Raw genomic sequence first — 19,809 nt, forward strand, 5'->3', positions numbered from 1 at the left:
CGTCTAAATAACAACAACACCAATTGTTTAACGAAATGTTTTTAAGAAATAACGAAAGAAAAAGCGAATTTTATTTGATAGTTAGATATTGTCGAAGATGTGTAATTTTCCAATTGCTTAATCAACAACTTTTATACCCGAATTTGTTGAATATCCATTCGAAAACGCGTTAGTAGATCTTTTTGTGCTTAACGTGCTTGGTATAATAATGGGTAAACGGGTTTACGTGTGCTTCTATGTTGAAGGGATTACGGAATCAAGTAGGATCAAACAAATAAATTGATGAATCAGCTCGAAATTCGTCAAATTGCACGTTGGCGCATATTTTTTTTTTTTTGCGACGTGCGTTCAAAAATATACCTACCCGCCCTTTTAATAGAGCAACATGCACGGTGATTTTGCTTGTATTCTGGTGTGAGGTGCGTGTAAAATAAAATGCTTTGGATAAATGATCTGCAACACACACCACACATGGTTCAGCACGTACCGTACGTAGTGTGTGGTCAGGAGACATTTGAACAATTTTAATTTTACAAGGGTATGTCGTTAAAAGTTTCGAGATTTAGGACTATGTTCACTTTAAGTTATGAGAAAAGACGGCCCACTCACAAATAACATTAAATCTTTGAATCTTTGATTCGTTAGAGATCTAACGGGCTCATCACGGCTTAAAGCCCATGATAGAGTCAATAGTAACCACCTTATATGATCGCGATAATCCATCTATATTTAATCCATCCATATTTAATCTATGATCACAATCACAATAGTAACCACCATAGTCATTGCACCGATGATGCAATGATTAAACATCAATCCTCATTTAATCATATCCAATAATCCATCCATATTATACTAATATGCTCATCAAAATATTAAGATTGAATAATTCTGGTTTAGTACACTTTTTAATTTTTGGTTTTTTATTTCGATCATTTCTTCGAATTGTGTGTGTCATTCTTGCGTAGAGGTCATGCTAATTTTCTCTGTATCATTTCAATTTTCTCTGTGTCATTTCAATTTTATCAGATGTCACCGAAGGGGCTTATTATTATTATTATTATTATTATTATTATTATTATTATTATTATTATTATTATTATTATTATTATTATTATTATTTTGTTTGTCATTATTCCAATAATATCTTCCATCTGTGGTTGACCTTGTTGAGATTCTTTGGAAGCTGCCATTTGTTATGCATACACTTTTCAAACTACTCTCCATCAAGGTGAAAGTTTCAGTCCAATGGACATTTACATTTACTTTTAAATATTAATATACTTAACTACCTAATATATAATCATAATCATAATTAAATTGTACACCATACATAAACATACACAATCAAATTATCCATTTTCTTTCAATTTTTATGTTTCCCATATTCAATAGCACAATTTCTTACTGTTTCCCAGAAATAGTCAACATAAAGATCATGTTATATTTGAGTTCAGTTCATTCAGTTTAATATTCATACCAAAACCATCATTCATAAATTAATTCTTTTGTACACAGTGAAATTGGTATATAGTTTTTTGCCGCACAGGAAATAATTTTGGCGATGTTAGGAGAATTAATCACAAATAGTCTTGTGTAAGTTTATTATTTCTTCCGATCTATAATAATAGGTGTGTTTGGTTATAGCTAGCTATAGCTTATAAGTTATAAAATTGTTGTTTTGTTACTTTTTAGTTACAATTGAATAAATTGTATTTGATCATGGTTGCAGGTTGGTTATCGGGTACGCGTATCCAGCTTTCGAATGTTTTAAAACCATAGAGAAGCAAAATGTAGGAAATGCAGAATTAAGATTTTGGTGTCAATATTGGTAAGTTATTTATCAACAACTTATCAATACAATTTTTTGCATCTTTGATAGTAGTTTATGTTATCTTACTATTGCATAACGAACTTCAATCATTTGATTGGTGCAAATGTCCATAAATAATTATTAGGTCCCAAGAACTTGGTGCTAAAAAGTTGTGTTTGCCAATAGCCATGCCCCTTTGTTGTATAGATATTGGATGTTGACTTGTAATATCATTACTAGTGAGTCAAATTTAGGAAGGAAAACTAACTCAACTTTTTAGATGATGGTCACTATCTAATGTTATTTAAAAATAATGAATGGAAGTTTGTGGGATATTGTTGGGTGAGCATCATGTCAAAAAAGATAAAATTGGGATTTATAAGACCACTTGCAATGGTTCTCAATTTTACCACAAGTTTTTCCCTCCACATCAGCATCACATCAATACAAAGACTTTAACATTCTTTTCACTAAACACTCACTATCATATACTCCATTTCAAACTTTAACCAATTTAAAATTATTATTTAAATACAATAAATAAATATAAATAACATTTTATTAAATAAAATAAAAACACTAGATTATTAAAAATTAAAAACATTACATAATTAAAAAATAAAAGACAATACATAAATAAAAAAAACACAATAAATAACGCTAATTGTTTCGAACAATATAATCATCCGGGAGTGTCCAAATGTGTTTGATCAAATTGTTGTGAAGGAAATGATGCGCTCTTCGATCTCGCATCTCTCAATCCACCCGATCTTGGAGCTCAACTCTCTCCGCCCAAGTACGTCGCGACATGTTTTCTCGATTTCGGATATAATCCTCTTTGAGGTCGCATATGTTGCGCGCGTTGTCTTCGGTGATCATGTTGTGAAGTATAACACAATTGTACATGATTCGACGTATTTTATTGATACTAAAAGGTCTTGCTGTGTGTTTTATTATTGCCCAACGACCTTGAAGAACACCGAAAGCTCGTTCCACGTCTTTTTAAAAACCTTCAAACTTTAAATATTTTGGCTCAATTGGACATTTAAATGACTTGACAAGTGTTGCTCATTCTGGATTTATGCCATCTACCAAGTAATACCCTTTAGTGAATTCGTGCCCGTTGACAGTGTAATGGACCTCCGGAACTCGACCATCCAATAAATCTTCGAACAAATCTGATTCATTAAGAACATTAATATCATTGTTCGAACCCGCTGGACCAAAGAAAGCGTGCCAAATGCACATATCGTCGGACGCAACCGCCTCGAGCATTATTGTTGGTCCTTCGTTATCACCCGTGTGGTAATGCCCTTTCCACGCAACTGGACAATTTTTCCAAGCCCGGTGCATGCAATCGAGACTTCCTAACATACCCGAAAAACCGTGCATCTCCAAATGTTTGGCATGCAATCGACGAACATCTTCTTCAGTTTAAAACCCAGATTTTTTTTATAATGAATACAGCGGAAGACCTGTTTATCATATATATATAATATAAAATCTACTTGAGTATAATATCCACGTTAATATTTAAAAGTCCGAGTGTTATATTAAACATTAAACAGCTTTTAATATAAAGGACACGACATTAGAGTTTTCGGCTTTGTCAAACATATCTTCCAGCATCTCATCTTCACCCGGAGAACTATCATACAACAAATCCATAACCTGCGGGGAAGATGTGGGGGATTAGCACGAAGGTAAGTGAGTGCAACTAACTACTGGTATTATCATACAGGAACCGTTATACTAATCATGTTACATAGTCTAACACATAAACATCACCCGAGTGCCGCCTATGGAGACTCTGGCGGCTCGGCCAAACCATTAACCACCAGTTGATCGGACTGGGCTTACCAGAAGTTCCTCCACCACCGTGTTGTATATATATAATCCACACGCGACGGACGCGTCATTCACACATATATACACCACGATTGACTAGGCAACCACATGAGGAACCCAGCCCGCAGGTTGATCTCTCCTACCGAGGCAACCACACAATAGGGATGCACTGGGCTCCAGCAGACAAGCATCAACTAACATACAATCATCACAACATACTAACTAACCGTAGTAACAAGTATATCTAACAAGCATGGCAATCATAATATAACATAGTACTCTATACAATATACTCCAGTTAGTCTCACTCACCGATACCAGCATCACTCGGTAGTCTAATGTCACCAAGTCTTCTCCTCGTCTGTATCACCTGAAGACAATACTCACAAGTTAGCAAATCATATTCCAAGTACTAGCAATATCACAATCACAATGTATATGTATATATGCATACGCACACACATACACACACACAATATATATATATATATATATATATATATATATATATATATATATATATATATATATATACTAACTACATATACATATACTTCAACATTATACAAATCGGCAGCATAACGGCTACAAATCAACACTTAGTAAAATTTTCCACTGCCAAAGACACTCGGTCGACTATCAGAGACAGTCGGCCGACTGTCTACACTCACTCGGTCGAGTGTCTAGTCATTCGGTCGAAGGTCTCATGCAGACACACTCGGTCGTGTGTCTCATGCTCTCGATCGATGGTCGGGACGGTCGGTCGAGTGTCAGGAGACACTCGGCCGACTGTGTTTATCTGCAGGTGCTGAAGAACAAAGTTACGGGTTTCACACCCAATCCACCAATTCTTGATCTAGAACTCGTTTTTGACCTCCAAATTAACCACAACTCGACAACAACATAGTTTAGACTATAAACCCACAATTTTGACATCACAACAACATCAAATTTAACCATTTTGACCCAAATTACACACTTTGTAATACCTAACACAAAAACTCAATTTTCTCAAAGATTAGAGCATGAAAGCTTGTGATTCTTACCTCAAAAGATTCAGCAAATCACAAGGAACAAGAAGATGTAAAGGATTAGAGCTCTAGATCAAAGATTAGAATTTAGGGTTTGGTAGTTGGAAGGGATGAAGAACGAGTGTGTTTGGTGAATAATCTGGAAGAATGGGGAAAATGAAATAAAACACAGCACTAGTCATCTAAAGTGAGTTAATTTCCCATATTGTGCAACACACGGGTATTTATCAGTTATCTGATATCTTTCATATGTCATTTGGCAACCCAAACGAAGTCCAAATTAAATAAACAAACATGTTATGTGACCCTTGTCACAAACTGGTCCTAACCACATCATTAAATAAAAATAAAGGCATATAATAACACAACACAAATTTAAAGGCAAACTAGTAATCTTACAACTAGGCCCAGTTGAGGATGTTACAAATCTACCCCCTTAAGAAGATTCCGTCCTCGGAATCTGGTCAGTCAAAGTCAACAAAGGTCATGGGTACGACAAACCACCACACCGGCCACCACGTGACTTAAGACACATCACGTTTTGCGGTCACAAGCGCTACAAAGTTCAGTCCATTCTCATAGGGCAAATGAAAACTTACTGGTCCAAAGTCAAACACAATAGTTTGATAAGACTACTAACCCTCTAATCAAAGACCCGCTACACGCCAGTTCTGCAAGCTTTACTTACACTACACAAATACCTGAATCCTTCCCCACCCTCTAGTCTAAATCGTCATCCTCACCACTTGCAAAAAGTAATTCAATACTAAAAATCTGTCACTATCCAAAAACTAAATGAATCAAATTCCGTCCGAATCCCAAACGGGAAGGGTTAACAAGTCATCAGTCATCGTCAGTTACGTACAATTTATTTATGATCACTAAGTGATTCCCATCAATCCCCTTGTTTCGTCGTCAGTTAATTGGGTTTCTACACAAAGTCTCATAACAAGTCTAGGTTAACATACTAAAGTCACTAAATACAGCTATCGACTCACCACTTTATATCCATCCATTTCGTCTTGGGGTTATTTCCTAAGTCATTTTCATAATTTTCAGTATTAGTTAGGTTCGTGGTACAAGTCAAAAGCTAACACTAACCTCTATACACAAAGAAAATAGCCAATTCTTCAAATAATTAAACATTAGGTCAACACCGATCACAACAAAAATAACCCAACATCTGCAGTTAAATACCTAATTCAAACTCGATATTTAAGAGTTTAAAATCACTCAACCACGTCGATACTTACCTGAAATTCATAACTTAAAGTATGGCTTTATTCATATCGTCATTAGAAGAAATGCTAACAAATGCAATTTAAAACGAACTTTAATCATTCGAACATAGATTTCAAGTGAACGATATCCACTAACACAATCAATAAACATCCATATAACAATTAAGTCCATCAAATGACATCAATACACGTGTTTGACATCGTTAAAACTATCTCTACATCGTCTATATTTGCTTAAAACTTCATCAGAACTCGAAACTGAAACTTATTCGATCATCAATAGCCTAGGTCCAGACATTTTTCAACTAGCATTACTATGTCAGAAAAGTCAACTCTCGATCAACAGTCATCAAAAATCGCATTAATCGTCAAACAACATCCGATCCAACACTCGCTACATCTCTTCCGACTCTCGAAACTACTGTATGATTTACTACAATGTATTTTCGCTGGCCAGACGTAATACATCATTCTAAATCACACTTTTATTTCGAGTATTTTGAAACAAGATCTTAATCGAGTTCATCAATACAACACAGTCTATTTTCTCAAGTCACTGGTAGTTATAAATCTTCACTATATCTCAAACTAATAGAATCTACAATCTAAGACTATCAAAACCGCAAAAGTCTTGAAAGTAAACACCTAACTCAGTTCTAGTTTAATCTTAGTTCTACTAAGTCCTCTTTAGCAACCATATTTGTAAATATGATCCAACATTCAATAATCTATACCTACTTACTTCGTCTTATTCGCAAATATTATTATCGTCCTCGACCTTACATTCAAATCTTCAAAAGACAAAGTATTCACAACAGTCACTATTGAACTACCTAATCAATGATTCTACCTTAACAGTACTATGATCACTGTTCTAATCACGTCTCCCGACCTAGTCTAGATTCATTAAAATTTAGCTTGAACTAAATTCCTATTCCCATTAAGGTCTACTCTACTTCCAAGAAATTTTACTAAATGAACGTCTCATATACTAACATCTAACGAGTCACATCAATCTATTCAAGTGTATTATTCACTGATCACTGCCAATTATAATCCAATAATAATTCATACTTTACAAAGAACACAAAAATCTGCAACCCAAACTTAATCACTCAAGGGCACTAACTATAATCGGTCATCAATCCAGTTATATGTGATACAAATTTATGTAAACCGCGAAGAATCTCGAATGGTAAGTATCTAAATCCGTCTCTTACTTCAATTTCCCTTAATAAATCCACGTTCTAACAATATTCGACAAGTTCCAAGAACTCCCAGTTAAAGAATCACAATTAAATTCATATCTAATTTAAATCTCAAAGTTATATTAACAATATCCACTATGTTCCCCAAACTCTCGATTCAAACCATAACCAATTTCATAAAATAAACAAATAAAAAATTTCTATCTCAAAATATGTTAGATCCTCTTTCGCATACCCATTCATCAATCTGACCCAATAATCAACACACCACTTTTATCGGTTTCATAAAAATCCCCAACACACTCATTAACCTTGAAGAAGACAACGATCGTAAAAGTCTTTATAATATTACCAAAGTAATAAGTCCGACTCAAAAGCACACTGAACACAGTTACAATTATGTCTGACATTCGGTCCATTCTTAAGGTCAGCACGTATCAACTACCCATTTCTTGGTCAGATCAAAGTCCATCCCTGTCTTCCCAAAGATACTTAAAGGAAAGTCACTCATATGTACATTCTATGGATCATACAACGATCATGTCCGTCCAAAGAAGGAAGACAGTTTCCTTTAGACAACACTACGGGTCCTACACACAACAAGTCCAACAATAGGACAACGGAGCAAAACAACAATTTAAAGGACAACACCACATGTTATTACTATCTCATAGCTACAACAAGACGAAAATTTCATTCAACTTACTCCCTAAAGGTCACCACCAACTCTCATGAGTCTGTGGAAAGAAATCAAATCTTCGGGGTTCAACTACGATCTCACTCATCTAGGTTAGTCACGTACAACAGTGCAGTAAGGTCAACATTAAACGTGACACACATACCAAAAATACAAGGTAACAACATACGAGGTCTGAGTCCTTCATCAAAAGACAAGGAAACCACTATTCTATTATAATCCTTACTGGCCACTATGTGTGTCCTCGAGGGTCCAGGGAAAGGAATTGCAAATCATTCAGGTTCAACATCACATGTCCGGTCAGACTTCGCTATCCAACATGTCAGTCACACCTACTGATTCAATCACAGTCTATAATCATGAAAACTACACATCATATGAACCCAAAAAATACTTTTCAGACCATTTATCAGTAATCCAAGGGATCACTACCCAAATCAGTATCTATGGGTCACTACGTGTGTCCCATCAGTCACCGGTAAAGATAAAGACTCCATACAAGTTTTGATTAATATTAACAAATCATGCACACCAGTGCGTCAGGTCCAGACTAACAATTGACTCACAATCGGTATAATAGACCAAGTATTATTAGCATGATACAACATAATTCTAGCATATTAAACATGTAATAGACTTATAGACCATATCAAACAACCCACAAAAGCATGAAAATTATCACATGTGTCATATCTTAGAGGTTTCTCTAATCATGGCCGTCAGTCTAAGGGGGTAAAATCCCAATCATGTCAAGGGTAGTTCCGGATACAACCGTCCTAGCTGGAGTCATCAAACTATCAACCAATTCTATCTTACAAGCATAAGCGTTTAGTCACATAAAAATCCAAAATAATTACCCCAGATCATCTTTACATCCATCACAATATTCAACAAATATAAAAACACAATCTACAGGTACAATAATAAAAATTGCATTAATGTAATCAGAATGTACCTTTATGAATAAGAAGACATCTTCTGTATCTATCAACACCTCGATCGCACCCATACCCTTGACCCTCAACAATTATGCAACTGAATCCTTATCCTTGGAGCCAGAGCAACTAATACTCGTCAAATCTTTTATCCAAATCGACATCAAACATGTCCATTGAAGTTTTGTCAGCACTGAGGGTCAACGGGGCACCAGCAGGGTGGAATCGATCTTCATACCTGTCTTATCACAACATCTCACACACAAACGCTTAGTAGATAATCTATTAGTTTCTGCCAACTAACTCGTCAATACCTACTTCACTCACTTAACCCATCCCCAAGATATGTTTAACTCGACACACGGTTTGGGAATATGTCACTTACGTGTACATGCTGCCAAACCTACGCTCTGATACCTAGTTTTAAAACCCCAGATTATTTTTTTATAATGAATACAGCGGAAGACATGTTTATCATATATATAATATAAAATCCACTTGAGTATAATATCCACGTTAATATTTAAAAGTCCGCGTGTTATATTAAACATTAAACAGCTTTTAATATAAAGGACATGACATCAGAGTTTTCGGCTTTGTCAAACATATCTTCCAGCATCTCATCTTTACCCTGAGAACTATCATACAACAAATCCATAACCTGCGGGGAAGATGTGGGGGATTAGCACGAAGCTAAGTGAGTGCAACTAACTACTGGTAATAGCATACATGAACCGTTATACTAATCATGTTACATAGTCTAACACATAAACATCACCCAAGTGCCATCTACAGAGACTCTGGCGGCTCGGAGAAACCATTAACCACCAGTTGATCGGACTGGGGCTTACCAGAAGTTCCTCCACCACCGTGTTGTATATATATAATCCACACGCAATGGACGCGTCATTCACACATATATACACCACGATTGACTAGGCAACCACATGAGGAACCCAACCCGCTGGTTGATATCTCCCACCGAGGCAACCACACAATAGGGACGCACTGGGCTCTAGCAGACAAGCATCAATTAATATGCAGTCATCACAACATACTCACTAACTGTAGTAGCAAGTATATCTAACAACCATGGAAATCATAATATAACATGCTACTCTACACTATATACTCCAGTTAGTCCCACTCACCGATACCAGCATTACTTGGTAGTCTAATGTCACCAAGTCTTCTCCTCGTCTGTATCACCTGAAGACAATACTCACAAGTTAGCAAATCATATTCCAAGTACTAGCAATATCACAATCACAATGTATATGTATACACACACATACACACACACACACACACACACACATATATATATATATATATATATATATATATATATATATATATATATATATATATATATATATATATATATATATATATATATATATATATATATATACTACATATACATATACTTCAACATTATACAAACGGGCAGCATAACGGCTACAAATCAACACTTAGTAAAAAATTTCACTGCCAAAGACACTGGGTCGACTGTCAGAGATAGTCAACCGACTGTCTACACTCACTCGGTCGAGTGTCTAGTCATCCGGTCGAATGTCTCATGCAGACACACTCGGTCGTGTGTCTCATACTCTCGGTCGATGGTCTATACGGTCGGACGAGTGTCTGGAGACACTCGACCGACTGTGTTTATCTGCAGGTGTTGAAGAACAGAGTTACGGGTTTCACACCCAATCCACCAATTCTTGATCTAGAACTCGTTTTTGACCTCCAAATTAGCCACAACTCGACAACAACATAGTTTAGACTATAAACTCACAATTTTGACATCAAAACAACATCAAATTTAACCATTTTGACCCAAATTACACACTTTGTAATACCTAACACAAAAACTCAATTTTCTCAAAGATTAGAGCATGAAAGCTTGTGATTCTTACCTCAAAAAATTCAGCAAATCACAAGGAACAAGAAGATTGTGATAACCCGGAAATTTCCAACCAAATTTAAACTTTAATCTTTATATGTTTCCGACACGATAAGCAATATTTGTTAAGTTAAATTTTAAGAATTTTAAACTATGTTCATACATTCATTCAACCCCGACCAAGTTCCAACGATTCATGAACCATTAAACGAATATGATTATATATGTATATGTGTATATATATTATAACTTGAAACGTAAACAAAATATTAGATTAAATACTTTATATGATTGTATTTGTTTCAAAATGTTTATCAATGGAATTAGAAGATAAGATCAAATGATTGAATTATGAGATATATTGAATTATGATTACAAGTCTCTGTTGAAAGGCCCACGTTGATTTGAGAAATCTTTCCATTTTAACAATATTCGGAAAATGGTAAAGTGATTTATAAATAAGAACAAATTGTCAATCATTGAGAACTAGACAAAGGATAGTGGAAGATTGAATCTCATAAAGACTCGATTGATCTATTTAGTTTCAAACGTACAAAAACGTTTTCAGTTTAAAAAGAACTTTATTATTAAAACGTATATAACTTTTATAAATATCTAGAATCACTTTTGACAACTCATTACTTAACTAGTATGATAAAGATAACGATATTTATATTTTATTTTATTAAATATATATAACGATTTTAATTAATATTATATATATTTATACGCGTATTATACGTACATAGTTTTATACTTTTACTATACTTAAACTTTACCTTTACTTTATTTTTACTTTACTTTAACTTTAATAATTCACTTTAATAATTCATACTTTAATAATTCACTTTAATAATTCATACTTTAATAATTTACTTTAATAATTCAAAAATCTATTATAAATAGAATTCAATAGGTTTCATTATTTCATAGAAACTTGAAAATATTTTTCTCTAAACTCTCTCAATCGATTTACATATATATATTTACTCCGTATTATTTCAAGATATTATTAGTATACATAAAATATTACGACGGAGTGCTGTCCGAGTGATTTTGAAATTGTTTTTCGAGTAGGATAGGATTAAGGAAATTATGGGTTATAGCTATGGAGGTGATTGAGTATGGTTCATGGGTATGCTCGTGAGGTCAATATAGTGTTTATCATTTTCGTTGCGTCTACGTACCTTTCATGACGTATCAATCTCAATATTGATACGTGAGTACTCATAATTTAACTTTTACATACTAATAGTGTATCCCTGACTAGTGCTCGAGTATTTAGGATTATGCATGCTTGTACTTTTGATATTGCCCTTAGACAGGTTAGGTTGAATCTTGAATTAGTTACACTTGCGGTTGAGATAAGGTATAAGATATGCATGTCCTTGAAAAGCTAGCGAAAAGTTAAGAACTTTTCCTTTAGATATCGAATGGTTTCGATGAACGGATTAGAAGTTATAATCAATTGAATTTTCTATATTTTTATTAAAAATGATTATTATTATCGTCGTTTTTATCGTCGTTCTAGTTTTATCTTATTATTATCATTATTATTATCTTTATCAATAAAAGGGATTTATCATTAAAAATTGTTATTTTTTTTTATTATTACTATCGTTATTATCGTTAAAGTTATAATTAGTATTATTATTATTATCCAATTATTATTATTATTATTATTATTATTATTATTATTATTATTATTATTATTATTATTATTATTATTAGTATTATTATTATCATTATTAATATATATATATATATCATTATTTAAAAATGGTTATTGTTATTGTTATTGTTATTATTATTATTATTATTACTATATTATCATTAAGATAATTATTAGTATTATCGTTAATAATGTTATAGTAACTATCATTATTAATATTAGTGTAATTAAAATAAATATTTGTAACACCTAATTATTTTGATTACTATTATTATCATTATTATGAACACGATATAAAAGACGATTAAAAGCTATTAAACGAAACGATTAGGAAATAATGAGTAAGTGTATCATGATGAAATTAAAATATTATAAGATATTGATTTAGATAAAATTATCGTTCTTATTATTTTTATCATTACTATTATTATTAAAAGTATCGTTAGTATTAAAACTATCATTTTAACAAAAATTATCATTTTAATATAAATGTCATTGTTACTATAAAATATCATTATTATTATTATTTTAAATAGAATTATTATTTTAAAGATAATATTAAAAATTATCGTAAATTTTAAAGTTATCATAATTAGAATTATCGTTTTATCATAATGTCATCTTAGTAATTATAAATATTGATATTTTTATAATAATAATTATTATTACAAAATAATACAACTTTTACTTACTACCATTATAGATATTATTTTATCAAATAAATATGTGATACAAACATATTTTACTACGTGTAATAATTTACTTTAATAATACCTATCATATTATCTTTATGATATTAAATTAACCCTATAAATTTTATTACTTAATATATATAAAAGTATATTTTATTATATAAATTTAATATAAAATTTTATTTATTAATAAATAAATTATATTATTTACTCTAATAAATCTTTTAAAAATATTTAAAAATATAAAACGACGATATTTAAACTATATATTAATCATGTATAGATTTTTGGAAATTATTTTGAGTCAAATTTACTTTTGTTGACTTTTGCATATTAGTCTCGAGCATTAGGATTGTGGTACACTATGACTTGACCTAATTTGTTAGACAAATATTGACCAACACATAAATATATATAATTAATTTAGGTTCGTGGATCCGAGGCCAACCTTGCGCTTGTTCAATGACGTTATATGTATTTTTACTACGAAATACAGTATGGTGAGTTTCATTTGCCTTTTTACCCTTTATATTTTTGGGACTGAGAATACATGCGCTTTTATAAATGTTTGACGAAATAGACACAAGTAATTGAAACTACATTCTATGGTTGAATTATCGAAATCGAATATGCCCTTTTTTATTAAAGTCTGGTAATCTAAGAATTAGGGAACAGACACCCTAATTGACGCGAATCCTAAAGATAGATCTATTGGGCCTAACAAACCCCATCCAAAGTACCGGATGCTTTAGTACTTCGAAATTTATATCATGTCCGAAGGAGGATCCCGGAATGATAGGGGATATTCTTATATGTATCTAGTTAATGTCGGTTACCAGGTGTTCACCATATGAATGATCATTTTTGTCTCTATGCATGGGACGTATATTTATGAGAACTGGAAATGAAATTCTTGTGGTCTATTAAAATGATGGAAATAAATGATTATGATAAACTAATGAACTCACCAACCTTTTGGTTGACACTTTAAAGCATGTTTATTCTCAGGTGTTAAAGAAATCTTCCGCTGTGCATTTGCTCATTTTAAAGATATTACTTGGAGTCTTTCATAGCATATTTCGAAGAACGTTGCATTCGAGTCATTGAGTTCATCAAAGATTATTATTAAATCAATTTATAGTTGGATAGTAGATATTATGAAATGGTATGCATGCCTGTCAATTTTCGATGTAAAGAAAGTTTGTCTTTTAAAAACGAATGCAATGTTTGTAAAATGTATCATATAGAAGTCAAACACCTCGCAATGTAATCAACTATTGTGAATCGTTTATAATGTATATGAACGGGTCCTTTCAAAGATGTAAAGGATTCGAGCTCTAGATCAAAGATTAGAATTTAGGGTTTGGTAGTTGGAAGGGATGAAGAACGAGTGTGTTTGGTGAATAATCTGGAAGAATGGGGAAAATGAAATAAAACACAGCACTAGTCATCTAAAGTGAGTTAATTTCCCATACTGTGCAACACACGCGTATTTATCAGTTATCTGATATCTTTCGTACGTCATTTGGCAACCCAAAAGAAGTCCAAATTAAATAAACAAACATGTTATGTGACCCTTGTCACAAACTGGTCCTAACCACATCATTAAATAAAAATAAAGGCATATAATAACACAACACAAACTTAAGGGCAAACTAGTAATCTTACAACTAGGCCCAGTTGAGGATGTTACATTCAGCTGGTTTCCTTAAATATTCTCGCGAAAACATATGAATAATACATTTACAATAATTCTTAAAACAATCACGAGACGTTGATGCGCCCATGTGTAAATACTGGTCGAATGCATCAGGCGCAATGCCATACGCCAATTGACATATGGCCGATGTACACTTTTGAAAAATATTGAAACCGAGTTGACCGGTTGCATCGTAACGTTGATCAAAATATTTAAAATAATCGGGTCTCGGTTGAGAATCATATGATAGAATAGCATGACCAATACAAATAAACAATGACTTACTCATTCGGTATCGGTTTTGAAAATAATCATCCGGAAATGTTGGATTATCCGAGAAATAGTCGTTGTATAAACGATTACCGGTATCAATCCGATCTCTTTGTAACCGACGTCTTCTAATAATTGTACGAGAATTTTGAGCTTCATCTTCTTCGTCCATTGCATCAAGTGAATCGAGTAAGTTAAGCGTGTTGTAACCGTCTTGAATTATATCTTCATCGGAATCGGACTTTGCGCTATCACTATCCGTCATGCTCTCGCTCTCATTTTGAGATTTCAATAAATCATCCATATCCATTTGAATTGTTTTTATATTTGTTTGTGAAATATGAATGGAAGGTTTGATATGAGGGTGTGATTTTGTTTGTTTGAAGTGGTAATATATATATATAGTATTAAGTTGTGTATTAAAAGAAAATAAAAAAAATAATAGTAAAAATAGCAGTTTGAAATATGAAAAAGGAAAAACAAAAAAGTCTTGTGGGGCCCACCATAAAGAAGCCGTTACCTTCATTGCAGAAGCCACTGGCGGAGTCAGTGGCGGTTTGCTGGTGATGGTGGTGAGGCGGTGGCGATGGGTAACGGAGCCCGGTAACGAAACATTGCATGCGGCCTAACTCTTGTAACTTTTAAATGTTTTCTATAATCCCCCAAGTAACTTTAAGTTTTTGATTAAACATGACCTATTGGAAGACTTCCTTTTTCTAAGAGATACGGTGTTTGTGTTTCTTTGACTTTTCTTCTTGGTTTTCTCTTCCTTTCTCATATCTCCTTTCCTCTCCCTACCTTTTTTTTCTTGTGTTTACTCTTCCTTGATTTTTTTCGTCGGCCTTGAGTTTCCTTCTTTCCGGTGGCTGAAGGTTTTGATTCAGCGACCATAGCCTCTCTCCAACGCCGTAGTGGAGGGTTTAGCTATAGTTATTGGGATCTCCACTTGCCGCCTGGTTTGAGCACCTTTCCCGCAACGGGACTCGCCGAAGTTGCATTTAATGGCGATGGGCGGTGGTGCACCGCCCAGTTTGCCGGTGGTTACCAGATGCTGTGGTTGTGAGGTGGCTACATCGCTTTTATTTGTTGGCGTTTGTAGACGTGTTGACGGCGTCAGTGACCCACCTCCATGTTGTTGGTTGCCACCGACGGCCGGTTGGATGGTTGACGGCTGACAATTCTTCATGGCGGCCACCATGGCCGGCTAACGGGTGTGAGGATCTGACTTCCGTTGGCTGGTGGGTGACCCACCTCCGTGTTGGTGGTGGTTGCCCGATGTTAAAGGGTCGGGGGAGGTGGTACTTGGTGGTCGTGGTTTTGGTCGATGGTTTGGTTTTGCTTGTTGTCGTCGGCTTCTTTTCCAGGTCGATTCTTTTCCAGTTGCACCTTTGAGTTCGGATCAGTTGACGATCTTCATGTTAGAGATCTGGTTTCAGAATGAGGACATATTTTTTGCAGATGGGATATCTTTCGTGACGTCTAAAGAAATCTCATGGCGATCGGGGTTCTTTTTCCGTTTTCTGACTTTCGGTGGTTCAGCACCTTCGGCGTTCTCCCGAGGGTTCAGTGTTTTGTCTAGAATGGTTTAAGTGCTTTCGGGTTTTAGATTTTAGTCTTATTTGTTTAAGTTTGCTTTGTTGTTTTCTGCGGACGGGATATCTTTCGTGGCGTCTAAAGAAATCTCATGGCGATCGGGGTTCTTTTTCCGTTCTCTGACTTTCGGTAGTTCAGCACCTTCGGCGTTCTCCCGAGGGTTCGGTGTTTTATCTAGAATGGTTTAAGTGCTTTCGGGTTTAGGGTTTTAGATTTTAGTCTTATTTGTTTAAGTTTGCTTTGTCAAGTGTTTACCCACCATGTTGGTGGTTAGTTGTTTGTTTGGTTTATCTTGCTAGTTCTGCTTTTTGCTGTTTGTTTTAGGCTACAGTTTTAGTTCCAGATGATTTGGCTTTGTAACATGTTGATCAACGGATCCGTCATTTATATTATTGTTTTTTCATTAAAAAAAACCTATTGGAAGACTTGTGTTGAGAAATAGGCCCAAGAGAATAAAATAACAATAACAATGAAGCAAGACTATTAACTATTTGGAACCATTTATTATCAAGGAGACTTTCAAAGGAACAACTTACTATTACACATAATAAATACTCAAATACTTGAATTTGAAGGGTTACAGATTACCACTTACCACTAACTTCAGTAAGTTAAAAAGGTCACATTTACCTTTAACTTCATTGCCTGGTATAAACTATTCAGATCACTATTTAGCCTACAACAAGCAGAGCACGTCACATAAGCTTATATTAGGTTCTACCAAATTTAATCGGCGACAATGTAATTTACACGGTGCGTAAAATTATACAGGGCTTCTTGTAACAATTGTTGCTTAATTGGTTTTGGTTTCTTGTTCGCAGGGTGATAGTTGCAATACTCAGTGTCTTTGAAAGAGTTGGTGATATATTCATCTCATGGCAAGCATATACATTCAACCATCTCTATAAATGTGTTTTTGGTGTGACTATTTTGGGCTAAAAAGGCAAAATCTTCTACTTACAGGGTGCCAAAGTATGGGGAAATGAAGCTGGCCTTCATTATATACTTGTGGTATCCTAAAACTAAGGTAAAGAATTAAAAGCAGCATATATTGGTTATTTCATGGAGTATGTTTTGTGGCTGTTATAAGAAGAAAGTTATGGATGATTGCAGGGTACAGAATTTGTATATGATGCAATGTTGAGGCCATTTATAGTAAGACATGAAACAGATATTGAAAGCAGTTTAAAGCGATTTAGAGACAAAGCATGGGATGTGGCGATTTATTATTGGCAAGAATTCTACAGAATTAGGCCAAACAAAGTTCTTTGACATCCTTCAGTATATGTTCTCTAAGCCTTCTCCCTCAAGGCCAACATCTCAGGTATCAAATGTTTGGTTCAAAAAGGATCAACCAAATGAAAATCTTTGAAGCTATGTTTGTATTACTAAAGATTAACCAATTAAAATATCAATTTGTATTAAATGTCTCTTCGCAACTATTTGGAAACAATATGAAGAGACTTTCATTGAATCCAAATTATGGAATATCAGTTGATCACATTTAGATCATCACAATTAGAAAGCATCACCACTAGTCTTGTTGGACCAATTTGAATTTAATAATTCCCAACACAATCACATGATTGAGAAACAAAATCCTCTTTGATCTCATTAATGAATGATGGATGATCTTAATTAAAATTAGAATTTAAAATTAAGTATTAAAGAATGTGCTCAAATGATATTCATGCAGGGCTTGCAAAATCATAAAAACTCCGGTGAAAGAAGACCTCCACCACCGCCAATGAATCCAGCTCCAGCCATATTCGGATTAGATCGGGGTGACGGCAGATGGGCACCAACTGCACCTTCAGTTCAAACAACCAGCACCCACCACCACCATCATGAATCTAACTCGGGGGATAAAGAACGAGTTTGGCAAAGATCTAGACGCTCTAGGGGACATTGATTAAATTAAGTATCCACCTTTAAAGCTACAAGATTGTAAAGAAACAAGAACAAGAACAATATTGTATCCCAAATTTTCATTTTTTAATTTGTTTCGTCTGTTTATATGCAATTAACCCAAACCTATTATTCCAATCCTTCATAAGTGTCCATCTTTAGAAATGCTAGATTGTAAGAAAACAAGAACAAACAACAATATTTGTATCTCAAAAATTCATGTATTCAATTGTTACATTTGTTTCTACACAAACCCATTATTCTGATTGTTTCAAAGTTTCCACCTTTAGTACTACAAGATTGTAATAAACAAAGAAAAATGCAACAACTTTTCAGTTGTTCAATTATTTCATATGTTTCAACATTCAAGTATTGGTCCTTTTATTGTAAATATAAGTGTTAATAGTAAATAGTAATCATACAATTCATCTATACTAGATCTTAAAGTTCTTGGGATGTCACCTGCTGTTAATAGGGGTGATCAATTTTTTTGTTAGTTATGCTCCCAGTCACACATTCATATTCACTACATCTTGTAGAAAGTGGTGTCCTCTGTAGTTTTTTTTTTTTTAATTTTAATATACATATGTATTTTAAAAATAAATAACACCACCACATTATTCCAATTGAATATTATCCATTTTCATACTAGAAGATGGTAAAGAATCAATAAAAAGTAACAATATATGCGTTCGACAAGGTTGTAAAAGTCACTAGTTGGAAACTAGTCGGTTAGGATCTTGTAAGGACTAATCAACTAAATCAGAGACCAGTAAGGTTGACCCACTTGACTTTGACATAATTTTGAGCAAATAAATCCGACCTTGAGCTAATAAATCCGACTTTAACCGACTAAAATGGACTTTTGCCAACTTTGACTTGATAAATTGTTGGAGACTAGTCGCACTACTTCAAAATCCCGACCGGTACGCGATTAGTCGGCTGAGTACCTTGCCCCTGGACCTGCGATCACTAGGCTCAAGTAGTATACTGCCAACAAGCGTCTACTATTGAATATACCTGACCCGACAATACCCGCATGGAAAACATCGAGTGCCAAACGGACTATGTAATGTTATGCAATGTACTTTATGTGTTGAGTTACTGGCGGTCATTTTACTAGAGGTTTATAGGACTTGTACAAAGATGGTGTTCACAACTACCAATTATTGATTTTAAGCAATTGTTTCATCTACTTCAATGAAATTAGCACAACCCATTATTCAGATTAAATTAAGTAACCATCTTTAGACTGCTTGATTGCAAAGAAATATGAACCACCACAATTTCTAA

At 34.0% G+C, this 19,809-nt stretch overlaps 2 pseudogenes; one reads left to right on the forward strand and one right to left on the reverse strand.

Annotated features, from left to right (window-relative positions):
• Nucleotides 1-921: 921 nt before the first annotated feature.
• LOC139903723 (U6 spliceosomal RNA) lies at nt 922-1,045 on the reverse strand (annotated as a pseudogene).
• A 476-nt stretch (nt 1,046-1,521) lies between these two features.
• On the forward strand, nt 1,522-18,520 carry LOC139900377 (putative HVA22-like protein g; annotated as a pseudogene).
• Nucleotides 18,521-19,809: the final 1,289 nt, after the last annotated feature.

This window comes from Rutidosis leptorrhynchoides, chromosome 3 (genome assembly GCF_046630445.1).
Source record: "Rutidosis leptorrhynchoides isolate AG116_Rl617_1_P2 chromosome 3, CSIRO_AGI_Rlap_v1, whole genome shotgun sequence".
Taxonomy (NCBI): Eukaryota; Viridiplantae; Streptophyta; class Magnoliopsida; order Asterales; family Asteraceae; genus Rutidosis; species Rutidosis leptorrhynchoides.